Raw genomic sequence first — 14,401 nt, forward strand, 5'->3', positions numbered from 1 at the left:
ATAGGTTAGAGACATGAAAGTCAGTTTTCCTTTACGTTAACAGTATTACACACTTTAAAATGTTATCCTTTTTGTAAAGATTTTGTAAGAATACATATTTTTAACAGTAACGAAGAGAATATAGATACAATAGGGTAGATAGTGCTTTGTTATTTGTGTGTATAAGTAATAACCCTTTTTTCAAACTCTAGGTGGAGCTCTTTGGTTTTTATATATTCTTTTATTTATAATTTGGGAAGTTTTTGTTTTAAAAGAAGAAGCTATTTTGGGATTTTTAAAAAAAATTAAACATTTTTATAATAAGTATTCTCAGCTTTTCTCAGCTCTCCTTTTCTTGTTGTTTCTGTTGTTTCACAGCCATATAGATAAAGACTTACTTTTTTTGGTTGTTTAATTGCTGGACCAAATCCAAATTCAGGCGTCACAGCGTCATTTTTCAAATCCATCTTAAATTTGTATTTTATCTCATAGTGTTTGACGAATGGGATAAGTTTCCCATGTTTATTGTTTGTGACAGGTCTCCAAGTTGAAATAGAATTCGTGTAAGATGGGTCTCCCTTTATGAATAATGCCAGGAGAGAAAGTCTCTAAGGGTGTTATAGCTGTTGCTATAGTAATTCCTTCAGCTATTTTTACCCCACTGTGTACAAAGGAGTGTTAACAGCTACCTTCTTGTAACATAAATGAAACATTTTGCTGCTGCCTCTTTTTCTTTTCTGTTTTACTAGCTCAGTATTCTGTCTTCTATTGGAAGTGCACTTGGAGTAAAATTCCCCAAAATACGAGGCCTGTTGTTTTCAATGGTATAAACCTGTGGTGTGGTTCCTAGGCCAGCAGCGGCACCATGGATATCACCTAGAAGTTTGTTAGAAATGCAGATTCTTGGCTTCCACCCTAGGTGTACTGAACCAGAAACCCTGGGGATGGGGACCAGCAGCCTGTGTTGAAACACTGGTATAGGCTGTTTTGAAAGGATAAAAATCCTGTTCTCACCAGAACCTACATAAAAAAATTTCCTCCTGTACAGGCCAGGCATGGTGGCTCACACCTCTAATCCCAGCACTTTGGGAGGCCAAGGTGGGAGGATTGCTTGAGTCCAGGAGTTGGAGACCAGCCTGGGCAATAGCGGGAGACGCCTGTCTCAAAAACAACAACAAAAATCAAAAAGTTAGCCGGGCGTTGTGGTGCACACCTGTGGTCCCAGCTACTTAGGAAACTAAGGTGGGAGGATTGCTTGAGCCCGAGAAGTCAAGGCTGCGGTGAGTCGTGATCACTGCACCCCAGTCCGGAGCCAGAGTGAGACCCTGTCTCATAAAAGAAGAATTCCTCTATACAGTCACTTTTGCTCGTTTTTGGGTTTGTCCGGTGCTTTTCAAATCACCCAGGGCTTTTGATAAAAGAAATAATTCTCATTCAGTAAGTTTGAGGTGGAGCCTGATATTCTGCCTCTAACAAAATCCCAAACAGTATGGATTTTGCTTGTCCCTGGATCACATTTTGAGTGGTGAGGCCACATAGCACATAGTAAGGCCATACCCATGCCTGCATGTGAGTTATCTATGATTTATGTGTATATGCTTTTGATTTAGTATACCTAAAGTCAGTTTTTCCTTTTCAATTACAGTGGGAAGAGACAATTTCTAGAATGTAATGCTTTCTTGTCTAATTGAAAGTGACTCAATCATATTAAATCCTGCAAGATGGTATTGTTTGCCAGGATCTGTCTTTGAGACAGTCTATTATAATCAGCAGTGGGCACCCTTGAAAATACATTATTTAAAAAAACTGAGACTCATTCATAGCATTATGAAGTCAGAGAGAAAGTCCTGAAGTTTGAAAATGTTTTCAGACAAAATAATTTGAGACAAAAAGAAGTGGTTCATAAATGTTTGTTAGCGGCTGGGGGCGGTGGCTCACGCCTGTAATCCCAGCACTTTGGGAAGCTGAGAGGGGTCGATCACTCGAAGTCAGGAGTTTGAGACCAGCCTGGCCAACGTGGTGAAACCCTGTCTGTACTAAAAATACAAAAACTTAGCCAGATGTGTTGGTGGATGCCTGTAATCTCAGCTACTAAGGAGGCTGAGGCAGGAGAATCGCTTGAACCCAGGAGACGGAGGTTGCAGTGGGCCGAGATTGCACCACTGCACTCCAGCCTGGGCACCAAGAGCAGAATTGTCTCAAAAAAAAAATGTTATTCACTTATTTTCATTATTTATTGAGCATCTGCCATGGGGAGCATTGTGATAGGTACTTTAGGACATTTTTAAAAAAAGGATAAAGTCCTTGACCTTGAGGAGATACCAGTCTAGCTGAGGCAATAAAACTTATGCTCATGAAAGTTAATTACCAATATAGGGAGTATTCTGTGAAATGGTAAAGAAGCATGGTAGAACTTCGGAAGACCAAAGGATAGCTAATGGCTGGTATGGCTGAAAGGGATCTGACTTGGGCTTTGGAGCATGTGTAGAACTGAGACATTCAGAGGAGAGAGAAAGAGGGGGAATGCTCCATGGAAGAGAGATGGCATGGGTCAGGGTGCAGCTTGTAGGAGTGAATCATGGATGCATACAGGAACTGGGGAGAAGTTCAGATGACATGGAGCTTAACTTCTTGTCTAAGAGCTAGATTGGTGAGGATTTAACTGCCAGGCTTTTGAGTTTTGACTTAATCCCTTGTGCACCAAGGAATCATTGAAGAATGCTTTCAGCTGGGGGCAGGGTGACCCAATCATGATGATGACTTAGGAGGAGTCATTAATGGAATATTTAGGATGAATTGAAATGACAGACTAGAGGCTGAAACACTTGATGGTAGGCACCTGCACTGGGTACATAGGAGAGAAGACTGCAGGAAATAAAATAAGAGAACTGGCAAAGGGGCAATATAAACTGAAAATATAACAGATTAATGAGAAGAAAGATTAATTCATATAAAGGGGAACCCTGTGGTAAACAGCCTTTTTTTTTTTCTTTTTTTTTATTTAAGTTCTGGGATACATGTGCAGAACGTGCAGGTTTGTTACATAGGTATACATGTGCCATGATGGTTTGCTGCACCTATCAACCTGTCATCTAGGTTTTAAGGCCCATGGGCATTAGGTATTTGTCCTAATGCTCTCCCTCCCCTTGCCCCTTACCCCTGTGACAGGCCTGGATGTGTGATGTTCCCCTCCCTGTGTCCATGTGTTCTCATTGTTCAGCTCCTACTTATGAGTGAGAACTTGGGGTGTTTGGTTTTCTGTTCCTGTATTAGTTTGCTGAGAATGATGACTTTCAGCTTCATCCATGTCCCTACAAAGGACATGAACTCATTCCTTTTTATGGCTGTATAGTATTCCACAGTGCATATGTGCTATATTTTTTTATCCAGTCTATTATTGATGGGCATTTGGGTTGGTTCCAAGTCTTTGCTATTTGCTATTGTAAGTAGTGAAACAGCCTTACTTTCTAACTAACCATCTTGGAGACACTATAGACTAGTTGATTTCAGTGGTATTACCTTGCTAATGATTTGAAGTTGATATATTATTTCACTCATATTCACCTTTTTGTTTTTGTATCTCTCTTTAGGGTCCTCTGCCTTATTTCCTGCAATCATGAATATGTTTTGAATACTGCTAGCCACAAAAATTCCAAAGCTGGCGATTCATTGTTAGTTAGTACTTTCAAAACAATTGTCTTAAAATTTTAGGTCTAGAAGGGACCTGAGAGGTCATCTGGTCTCTCTCTGTCTGTCTCTGTCTCTTTCTGTCTCTCTCTTTCACACACACACACACCAGAGACAACCAAAGTCCTCTAAGACTTGAGGTAGAGGAAAGTACACTTGAAGGCAATACCACCTGATGCCCTATCCATGTTAAGATTGTTCACAGAGCTGATCTGACCTGATCATTAGTGCTTTAGACTGGAGAGGTGACTGGGTGCCAGGAGAGCAAACCAGTCTTCCTGTGAGTTTCCTCCCTACCCCTGCCCCGCCAAGGGAAAGTCAGTGCATGTTGGACTCTGGATGAAGTAATCTTCTGGTAGGAAATCCAAGGAATACATATGTATGTGTGTGTGTGTGTGTGTAAGTGTGTGTGTGTGTGTATATATATATATATATATAACCAATGATTAGTGGCCGTTTTGCAGAGGGTTATCTCTCTAAAAGTCCCAGAAACCCATGTGAGCATATTGAATCAGAGCTATCCAGCCTGACTTGTTGCAGAAAACATACTGCCTTAATCCACCAAAACATACTCATGTGGCACTGCAATCTAAAAGTTTAAACTCTTACATTCAGTTTAAACAACCATCCAGCAATATCAGACCCTGGTCCATTGGCTTAGTGATGCATCATTCTTAAGGCTCTTATCTAGGTGCAGCCTCAATTACTACCTGGTTGGTCAGTCAAGGAGATCTAAGTGTGCTCCACTTGGCCATGCTGTTGTTGGAAAGCACCCAGAGGGCTATGTAGTCTCTGATACAGCATGAGCTGATGCATTTGATTATTACCTGTGTCCTCTGGACAAGCATTTATTCATTCCACAAATATTATAAAGTATCTGCTATATGTCAGGCAGAGTGTTGGGAACTGTGGATACAAAGATGAGTAATATAGTCTCTGCCCTCAAGAACTTGAGGAGAGATGGATGGGTAGACACAGAAGAGTATACATACAGAATGAAGCAAGACATGGAGGATTTGATCCAGAAAACTCTTGAGACTGAATAAAGAATTTAACCTTTGTACAAACTGAGATCCTTCTGTTTCCCTTGTCAGTGCCAAGGTGACCTCCATTCAGATACTATGACTTTTAAAAAATTGCTCATTAGCATGTCCGCATCTCCAGTTTGGCTGACACATCTGTCCTTGTGAAATACACCAAGCACAGGATAAGATATTCCCTGAATGTGGACCCAATCAGGTGCTTGAATTCGATGCCAAGATGGTTAGTCTACCTTGCTACTCACCTTGAAGATTTCCCGTAACGATGGAAACTTCAAGATTCTATAGCAATTTGGCTTTTGTATCCCCACCTTTCATGCCCCTCACCTCCATTTCCTAGTCTCACATTTGCCACCCCAGTTTGCTGGCAATGCTCATCTCACAAGGCTGACAGATGCAGCTCACAGGCCAGGAGGGCAGCAGGCCCTCTTTATAAAGGACTCTATTTTAACATTTATTTTAATTTTTCTTTTTGTGTGTATGAGGTATTTTCCAGTAAAAACCAGAAAACCTGCTGGACAAATTCTGAAAGAGCTGTAACTTTTTTTTTTTTTTTTTTTTTTTTTTTAATGCTTCAGGCAATTCCATTTGATCTGGCCATCACCAAAGCTACTGGTAATCCATAGGACCTTTCCTCATTACGGCATTTATTGACCTGTGACCTTTTGCCTCCAGCTCTTACTGAACATAAAAAGGCATCCAATGTATCACCACTCATTTCCTCAGCAGTCTGCTATATTTAGTTTGTCAAAGTGTTTTTGGATCTTGATTCAATTATCTAACATGTTCATTATTTCTCCTAGCTCATCAAATGAGAAATTTGATAAGGATCATTTCTATATCATTGTCCAAATAATTGATGACAGCTTTGAACAGGACAGGGCCCAGTAGCACAGTCTAGACAATACCCTCCTCTGTTACATTTATAATCATATCTGAAAAGATATAATGATGTTAATCTTTTGGACATTGTATTACAAAAAAATCTCAAATCCAGAGAAAAGACAGGGAATAGTGTAATACACACATTTAGATTTCATAGTTGTAGTATTTTTCTATATTTGTATCACAAATATTATATAGATGCAGATTTTTTTTTCTGATTTGGATAAACTTGCTGTAAGAGACATTTGGGGGAGGAACTATTGAGGTATTTGAATATGACTTGGGTATGAAAGAACATTAGGAATTAGTATTACATTTGTTATGTGTTATATCATCATGGTTATGTAGGAAAATGTCTTTATTTTTTATAGCTATATACTGAAGTATTTGGGTGAAATGTTATGATATCCATAGTTTTATTTAAATACTTTGGGCTTTCATAAACAATAATCCAGTGGGAAGAGAGTTATGTAGGAGATACCTAAACAGGTTCAGAGAGAATGGCTAATTGTTTATCAGTCTGTGATGGAATTGTTTTTGAGTCTGGAATATTTTGATAAGTTCTAAATAATAAGCCAATTTAAAAAAATTACCACATAATATGAAAGATAGAAATCTTCATCCTCTTCTTGGACCCCGTGCCACCCCAGAGCCTCATTCCATCCCATTTCCCCATCCCAATTATTACTGTAATTTTTTATAAAAATTGTTTCTATATTTTGATGTACATTTCTCAAAACTGTTTTGTCAAAATACTCACTTTTTCTCTTGTCTTCAGACAAAACCACTGGGTCAAATCTGCTGTATTCAGGCCAGGCGCAGCAGCTCACGCCTATAATCCCAGCACTTTCAGAGGTTGAGGCGAGCATATCACTTGAGGTCAGGAGCTCAAGACCAGCCTGGCCAACATGGTGACACCCTGTCTCTACTGAAAAAAAAAAAAAAAAAAAAATCAGCCAAGCGTGGTGGGACACGTCTGTAATCCCAGCTACTCGGGAGGCTGAGTAAGGAGAATCGCTTGAACTGGGAGGCAGAAGTTGTAGTGAGCTGAGATCACAACACTGCAGTATAGCCTGGGCCACAGAAGGAGACTCCGTGTCAAAACAAAATAAAATAAAATGAAATTAAATAATAAAACAATCTGCTATGTCCAAATGTCCAATAAAGGAAAAAAGCCACATGAATGGTGAGTTAGAAACCATAAAAAGTAATTCGATATTACCAAGAGAAGTGTTATTAATATAATTTCAGATACATTACTGGGATAATATTTAGACAGGTATAGTGGAACCATTATTGTTATATATCAGCTGAGTTATTTTAAAATAGATATAATAGTAATCATTTAATTAAAGAAACCCAATGAATTTTAAAAAGAGAGCAGTGAAAATGAACATACAGTATCTCTTGGGAAAATGTAAAATAGATGATAAAACAGGAGCACTGTAGAGGGTGTATTATAGATAACACATTAATTGTAATTGTATTAGAAATAGAATTTTAAGTATTGCCATTTCCTGGATAGCTGAGGATGACAAAGTCAAAATTTTTAGTGCATGCTGTCACTTAAATGGCCTATAAAATAGACAATTGAGGTGAAACACTGGTAAGATGAGCCAAAGCTTTATTTTTGGCATCATTTTCCTTTAAACCTGTTGGGATTTGTAAAGCTTGGTTTTGCTGCCCAAAGAGCCGATCAGGAGTGTTACAGAAGAATTTTTCTACCTAAATAATTTTGAACGCTATTCTTTCTAAAGTATGTTATACTTATCACTTCCTTTCCCCCCCCACAGGATGGAAGCTATTTAGCAGAGGTTGCCTTTTTTCTGATGACTCCAGTAGATAATTTGAGCAGTGAATCTTTCAGGGCTAATTAGCCTGTGTAGTGCCATTGGAGTTGCAGGCTTGCGTTCTTGGGTCCTGGTGTGTTGTTTCTCTTTGTTAGGTCTGATTTTGATTTGTTTGTTTGATGCTTAGAGGACACCCACGAGAGCCTCCCCTATCCCCCTTTGGCTTCAATTTCAAATCTATGGATGTTACTGAAATAAATACACACATTCTCACCTTCATTTGGATCCTACATCAAAATATGTGATAAACAATCCTCAGCCTCTGGAATTTTTTTTTTAAGAGAGAGGAGGTCTTGCTATGTTGGCCAGGCTGGCCTCATGCAACCCTTCCCAAAGTGCTGGGATTACAGGCATGATCCACTTCACCTGGCCAACCTCTAGGAATTTGATGTAAGTCTAGCTACTACTTACCAGCCGTATCCATGTACTCTAGACAACATTTTGACAAACACCGCACAGGAAAGGCCCATGAAACTTATGTTTTTTTTTCCCCAGAGAAAAATATTGCCTTCTATTTCTATAAGTTAATTTTATTTTTTAATAATTCTAATAATTAATGAAATAATACCTGCATGTTAAGAGTCAAACAGTGCTAAAAATATTTTAAAAACCAGCAACTACTGCCTTTTCAACCCATCCCATCCCACTCCTCAACAGTAGTTTTAGTGATTTTTTTGAATATTCCTCCTAATTTCAAAATAACTGGTATCTCTTAAATCATTAACTTTAGATATTATCTAGTGACTTTTTACTGTGATAGACAAATCTATTGATGTCATATTATAGTAGATGAAGATGTGACTCTTACACTACTCTTTCCTTCCCTCATTTCCCCATTATGCTATTATATGACTTTTGGTTAATGCATCAGCAGTCAGTTTTCATAGTTTTAGAACTACATAAGTTGTGTCCTAAGGTGCCCTCAAGGAGGAATCTGGCTCCAGTTGTTCATTTCTTCTTTTTATTTTGAGACAGACTCTCACTGTCACCCAGGCTGGTGTGCAGTGGCACGACCTTGGCTCACTGCAAACTCTACCTCTTGAGTTGAAGTGATTCTCCTGCCTCAGCCTCCCGAGTAGCTGGGATTACGGGTGTGTGCCACCATGCCCGGCTAATTTTTGTATTATTAGTAGAGATGGAGTTTCACCATGTTGGACAGGCTGGTCTCGATCTCCCAGCCTCAAGCCATCTGCCTGCCTCCGCCTCCCAAAGTGCTGGGATTATAGGCGTGAGCCACCATGCCTGGCCAGTTCATTTCTTCTTTTAGCATTCTGTGATTCTTAGTGATACTTGGTTGCCAATTCCAGGTGACAGAAAAAAGCTTTACCTCCAAGTCCTGTTACAAAAATTTTTGTTAAGATAGTTTTTTTTTTTTTTAAATCACAGAATAGACATAATCTCTTAGGCGGTTGGAAACATATTCATATCTCCAGCTAGATGGGAAAGTCTTGTAGGCAGGGATTGTAATATGACTTCATAAAGCACAGGGATTTTTAAAAGGAAAGGTTAGGATTTGGATAGGCAAAAGGAAGGAGGATATGCTTTATACTTTTGGTCTCTGGACCTTATTATCTGAAGGCCTGGAACTCCTGTAATGAAGTAGTTATGCAGTCAAAGGTGGGAGGAGGGTCTCTTAGCATCTGATTTTAGTGCCCTGCAGACCTCGCTGCAGGTCTCAGTCATTCTCCACTGCCTGACACAATCACCTCCTCACTGCCCCGTGAGGTGCAGCGCCATCTAAGTCAGTCACAGGGAAATGCCAAGGCTCACTTTGTTTATTTACTGGAGTGGCTGGTTGTACTGGGAGGCTATCAAGACTATTAGGAGGGCTGGGCATTTCATACTCTTTGGGCTGCCTTCTGTGTGTATGTGACAGATCCTGGGCCGGGACCTCTGAGCCAGAGCTCCTCTCAAGGTTAACCTCGTACATCCGCCTCCCCATACGTGATCAACAGGGGAGAGGCTGGAGTGCATGAGCAGAAGTGCACATTCCCAAAGGTTCGCGCTGGCCTTCCTTCGTGTCTGCTGTCCAGCCCCAAATACTACCATTTTAATCTCATAAAACCACTCAGAAGGGCTTCAGACATAAAGAAATACAGTCCACAGGTTTCCTCCCCATACCAAAGATACCAAGTGGAATATGGGAATGTTATCAGGACACGAGCTGTTACCCACCTACTAAGAGCTTTAGTTCCTGATGGCCAAATGCACATCTTCTCTATTAAGCAAATTTATCTGCCAAAAAGCTATGTTATGCCAAAAAGTTAAGTCCACAAATTTAGGAGACTATCTTGTGTCATTTGTGGTTGTCTAAGAATCACAATGTGGTGTTGGTTGCTAAATATATTATTAACCTGTTTGAGAGCAACTCTGTTGTTTTCTTTGTTCATGAAGATCAATTTTCACTAGTAGAAGCATTACAAATTTAACTGGAGGAACTTATTTTTTTTCCCTGTAAGAGCTTTTTTTCACCGCTTTCATTAGTAATTCTAAAAAATTTTGAACTGGAAATTTTAATAATAGAGTAAGTAAATCTAAGCTTCTTTGGAAGTTGTATTTGTCAGTTCTATTTTTTGGTTTCTTAGGAAACAAGTTAAAAACGGCTTTTTAGTTCTTAATACCTTTCTAATTATAGCTCTTTCTCCTCTCTAAGGGGCTTTTCTTTAAAAAGGTGCAGTTTTCTTTCCCTGTACTAATTGGAATGTTGGTTTTAAAAATTGATATTCTTGGGTTGGGTGTGGCGGTTCACTCCTGTAATCCTACCACTTTGGGAGGTTGAGGGAGGAGGATCACTTGAGCCCAGGAGTTCAAGATCAGCCTAATCAACATAGGGGGACCCCATCTCTACAAAAATCAAAAATACAATTACCCAAGGATGATGGGATGTGTCTGTAGTCCCAGCTACTCAGGAGGCTGAGACAGGAAGGATCCCTTGAACCCAGGAGTTTGAGGCTGCAGTGAGCTATGATTGTACCACTGCACTTCAGCCTGGGTAACAGAGTGAGACCTTTTCTCTAGAAAAATAAAAATTATATTCCCTCTAACCATGGTCATTTAAAAAGTGTATATAAATATACACATGTGTGTGTGTATGTGTGTGTGTGTGTGTGTATATATATGTATGTATTTGCTTTCTAAGAGACAAAAGTCACTTGAGGCAAAGCTTTTAAAATTAAAGATGTTTCATATGATCATGGGCTTTGTTTATGAACACATTTGTACCAGCTAAAGTGTTGGCCTTGGTTGAATTTCCTTCTTTTCCCTGATTCATCAAAATTGATGAAATGACAATCATGCTGACTGATTTTTCACAGCAATGTGTGTAACCCATGACAGTGAAGGATGTGGAGACAAATGTAGCTTCCACATCTGGAGTGGGAGCAGTATGTAGATGAGTAGAATAAATTGAACTTTACTAATCCCTTTTTTCTTGTATTAAGTTCTCGGGTACATGTGCACAATGTGCAGGTTTGTTACATAGGTATACATGTGCCATGTTGGTTTGCTGCACCCATCAATTTGTCATTTACATTAGGTATTTCTCCTAGTGCTATCCTTCCCCCAGCCCCCCACCCACTGACAGGCCCCAGTGTGCGATGTTCCCTGCCCTGTGTCCATGTGTTCTTGCTGTTCAATTCCCACCTATGAGTGAGAACCTGCAGTGTTTGGTTTTCTGTCCTTGTGATAGTTGGCTGAGAATAATGGTTTCCAGTTTCATCTATGTCCCTGCAAAGGACAGGAATGCATCCTTTTTTATGGCTGCATAGTATTCCATGGTATATATGTGCCACATTTTTTTAATCCAGTCTGTCATTGATGGACATTTGGGTTGGTTCCAAGTCTTTGCTATTGTGAATAGTGCTGCAGTAAACATACGTGTGCATGTGTCTTTATGGTAGCATGTTTTATAATCCTTTGGGTATATACCCAGTAATGGGATCGCTGGGTCAAATGGTATTTCTACTTCTAGGTCCTTGAGGAGTCGCCACATTGTCTTCCACAATGGTTGAACTAATTTACACTCCCAACAACAGTGTAAAAGTGTTCCTATTTCTCCACATCCTCTCCAGCACCTGTTGTTTCCTGACTTTTTGATGATCGCCCTTCTAACTGGTGTGAGATGGTATCTCATTGTGGTTTTGATTTGCGTTTCTGTGATGACCAGTGATGATCATTTTTTCATGTGTCTGTTGGCTGCATAAATGTCTTCTTTTGAGAAGTGTCTGTTTATATCCTTCACCCACTTTTTGATGGAGTTGTTTTTTTCTTGTAAATTTGTTTAAGTTGTTTGTAGATTCTGGATATTAGCCCTTTGTCAGATGGGTAGATTGCAAAAATTTTCTCCCATTCTGTAGGTTGCCTGTTCACTCTGATGGTAGTTTCTTTTGCTGTGCAGAAGCTCTTTAGTTTAATTAGATCCCATTTGTCTATTTTGGCTTTTGTTGCCATTGCTTTTGGTGTTTTAGTCATGAAGTCTTTGCCCATGACTATGTCCTAAATGGTATTGCCTAGGTTTTCTTCTAGGATTTTTATGGTTTTAGGTCTAACATTTAAATCTTTAATCCATCTTGAATTAATTTTTGTATAAGGTGTAAGGAAGGGATCCAGTTTCAGCTTTCTACCTATGGCTAGCCAGTTTTCCCAGCATCATTTATTAAATAGGGAATCCTTTCCCCATTTCTTGTTTTTGTCAGGTTTGTCAAACATCAGATGGTTGTAGATGTGTTGTGTTATTTCTGAGGACTCTGTTCTGTTCCATTGGTCTATATATCTGTTTTGGTACCAGTACCATGCTGTTTTGGTTACTGTAGCCTTATAGTATAGTTTGAAGTCAGGTAGCGTGATGCCTCCAGCTTTGTTCTTTTTGCTTAGGATTGTCTTGGCAATGCAGGCTCTTTTTTGGTTCCATATGAACTTTAAAGTAGTTTTTTCCAATACTTTGAAGAAAGTCATTGGTAGCTTGATGAAGATGGCATTGAATCTGTAAATTACCTTGGGCAGTATGGTCATTTTCATGATATTGATTCTTCATATCCATCAGCATGGAATGTTCTTCCATTTGTTTGTGTCCTCTTTCATTTTGTTGCACAGTGGTTAGCAGTTCTCCTTGAAGAGGTCCTTCACATCCCTTATAAGTTGGATTCCTAGGTATTTTATTCTCTTTGTAGCAATCGCGAATGCGAGTTGACTCATGATTTGGCTGTTTGTCTGTTACTGGTGTATAAGAATGCTTGCGATTTTTGCACATTGATTTTGTATCCCGAGACTTTGCTGAAATTGCTTATCAGCTTAAGGAGATTTTGGGCTGAGATGATGGGTTTTTCTAAATATACCATCATGTCATCTGCAAATAGGGACAGTTTGATTTCCTCTTTTCCTAATTGGATACCTTTTATTTCTTTCTCTTGCCTGATTGCCCTGGCCAGAACTTCCACCACTATGTTGAATAGGAGTGGTGAGAGTGGGCATCCCTGTCTTGTGCTGATTTTCAAAGGGAATGCTTCCAGTTTTTGCCCATTCAGTATGATATTGGCTGTGGGTTTGTTATAAATAGCTCTTATTATTTTGAGATACGTTCCATCAATACCTAGTTTATTGAAAGTTTTTAGCATGAAGGGCTGTTGAATTTTGTCAAAGACCTTTTCTGCATCTATTGAGATAATCATGGGGTTTTTGTCTTTGGTTCTGTTTATGTGATGGATTATGTTTAATGATTTGCATATGTTGAACTAGCCTTGCATCCCAGGGATGAAGCTGACTTGATCATGGTGTATAAGGTTTTTTATGTGCTGCTAGATTTGGTTTGCCAGTATTTTATTGAGGATTTTTGCATTGATGTTCATCAGGGATATTGGTCTAAAATTCTCATTTTTTGTTGTGTCTCTGCCAGGCTTTGGTATCAGGATGATGTTGTCCTCATAAAGTGAGTTAGGGAGGAGTCCCTCTTTTTCTATTGATTGGAATAGTTTCAGAAGGAATCGTACCAGCTCCTCTTTGAATTCTGGTAGAATTCAGCTGTGAATCCAGTCTGGTCCTGGACTTTTTGTGGTTGGTAGGCTATTAATTGTTGCCTCAATTTCAGAGCCTGTTACTGATCTATTCAGGGATTCAACTTCTTCCTGGTTTAGTCTTGGGATGGTGTATGTGTCCAGGAATTTATCCATTTCTTCTAGATTTTCTAGTTTATTTGCATAGAAGTGTTTATAGTATTCTCTGATGGTAGTTTGTATTTCTGTGGAATCGGTGGTGATATCCCCTTTATCCTTTTTTATTGCATCTGTTTGAGTCTTCTCTATTTTCTTCTTTATTTGTCTTGCTAGCAGTCTATCAATTTTGTTGATCTTTTCAAAAAACCAGCTCCTGGATTCGTTGATGTTTGAAGGGTTTTTTGTGTGTCTATCTCCTTCAGTTCTGCTCTGATCTTAGTTATTTCTTGCCTTCTGCTAGTTTTTGAATTTGTTTGCTCTTGCTTGTCTAGTTCTTTCAATTGTGATGTTAAGATGTCAATTTTAGATCTCTCCTGCTTTCTCATGTGGGCATTTAGTGCTATAAATTTCCCTCTACACACTGCTTTAAATGTGTCCCAGAGATTCTGGTACATTGTGTCTTTGTTCTCACTGGTTTCAAAGAACATCTTTATTTCTGCCTTCATTTCATTGTGTACCCAGTAGTCATTCAGGAGCAGGTTGTTCAGTTTCCATGTAGTTGAGCGGTGTTGAATTTCTTAATCCTGAGTTCTAGTTTGATTGCACTGTGGTCTGAGAGACAGTTTGTTATAATTTCTGTTGTTTTACATTTGCTGAGGAGTGCTTTACTTCCAACTATGTGGTTAGTTTTGGAATAAGTGCGATGTAGTGCTGAGAAGATTGTATATTCTGTTGATTTGGGGTGGAGAGTTCTGTAGATGTCTATTAGGTCCTCTTGGTGCAGAGCTGAGTTCAATTCCTGGATATCCTTGTT

At 39.2% G+C, this 14,401-nt stretch overlaps 1 protein-coding gene and 1 non-coding gene across 5 annotated transcripts in view; one reads left to right on the plus strand and one right to left on the minus strand.

The window, feature by feature from the left end:
• The window catches only part of ACYP2 (acylphosphatase 2), a 195,340-nt gene that overhangs the window by 43,517 nt on the left and 137,422 nt on the right, over positions 1-14,401 (plus strand). The gene's annotated exons all lie outside the window — the stretch shown is intronic.
• Positions 5,188-5,251, minus strand: LOC115894419. The gene has a single exon (XR_004054539.1). It is a non-coding gene; the product is annotated as a U7 small nuclear RNA (small nuclear RNA).

This window comes from Rhinopithecus roxellana, chromosome 17 (assembly GCF_007565055.1).
Source record: "Rhinopithecus roxellana isolate Shanxi Qingling chromosome 17, ASM756505v1, whole genome shotgun sequence".
Classification (NCBI taxonomy): Eukaryota; Metazoa; Chordata; class Mammalia; order Primates; family Cercopithecidae; genus Rhinopithecus; species Rhinopithecus roxellana.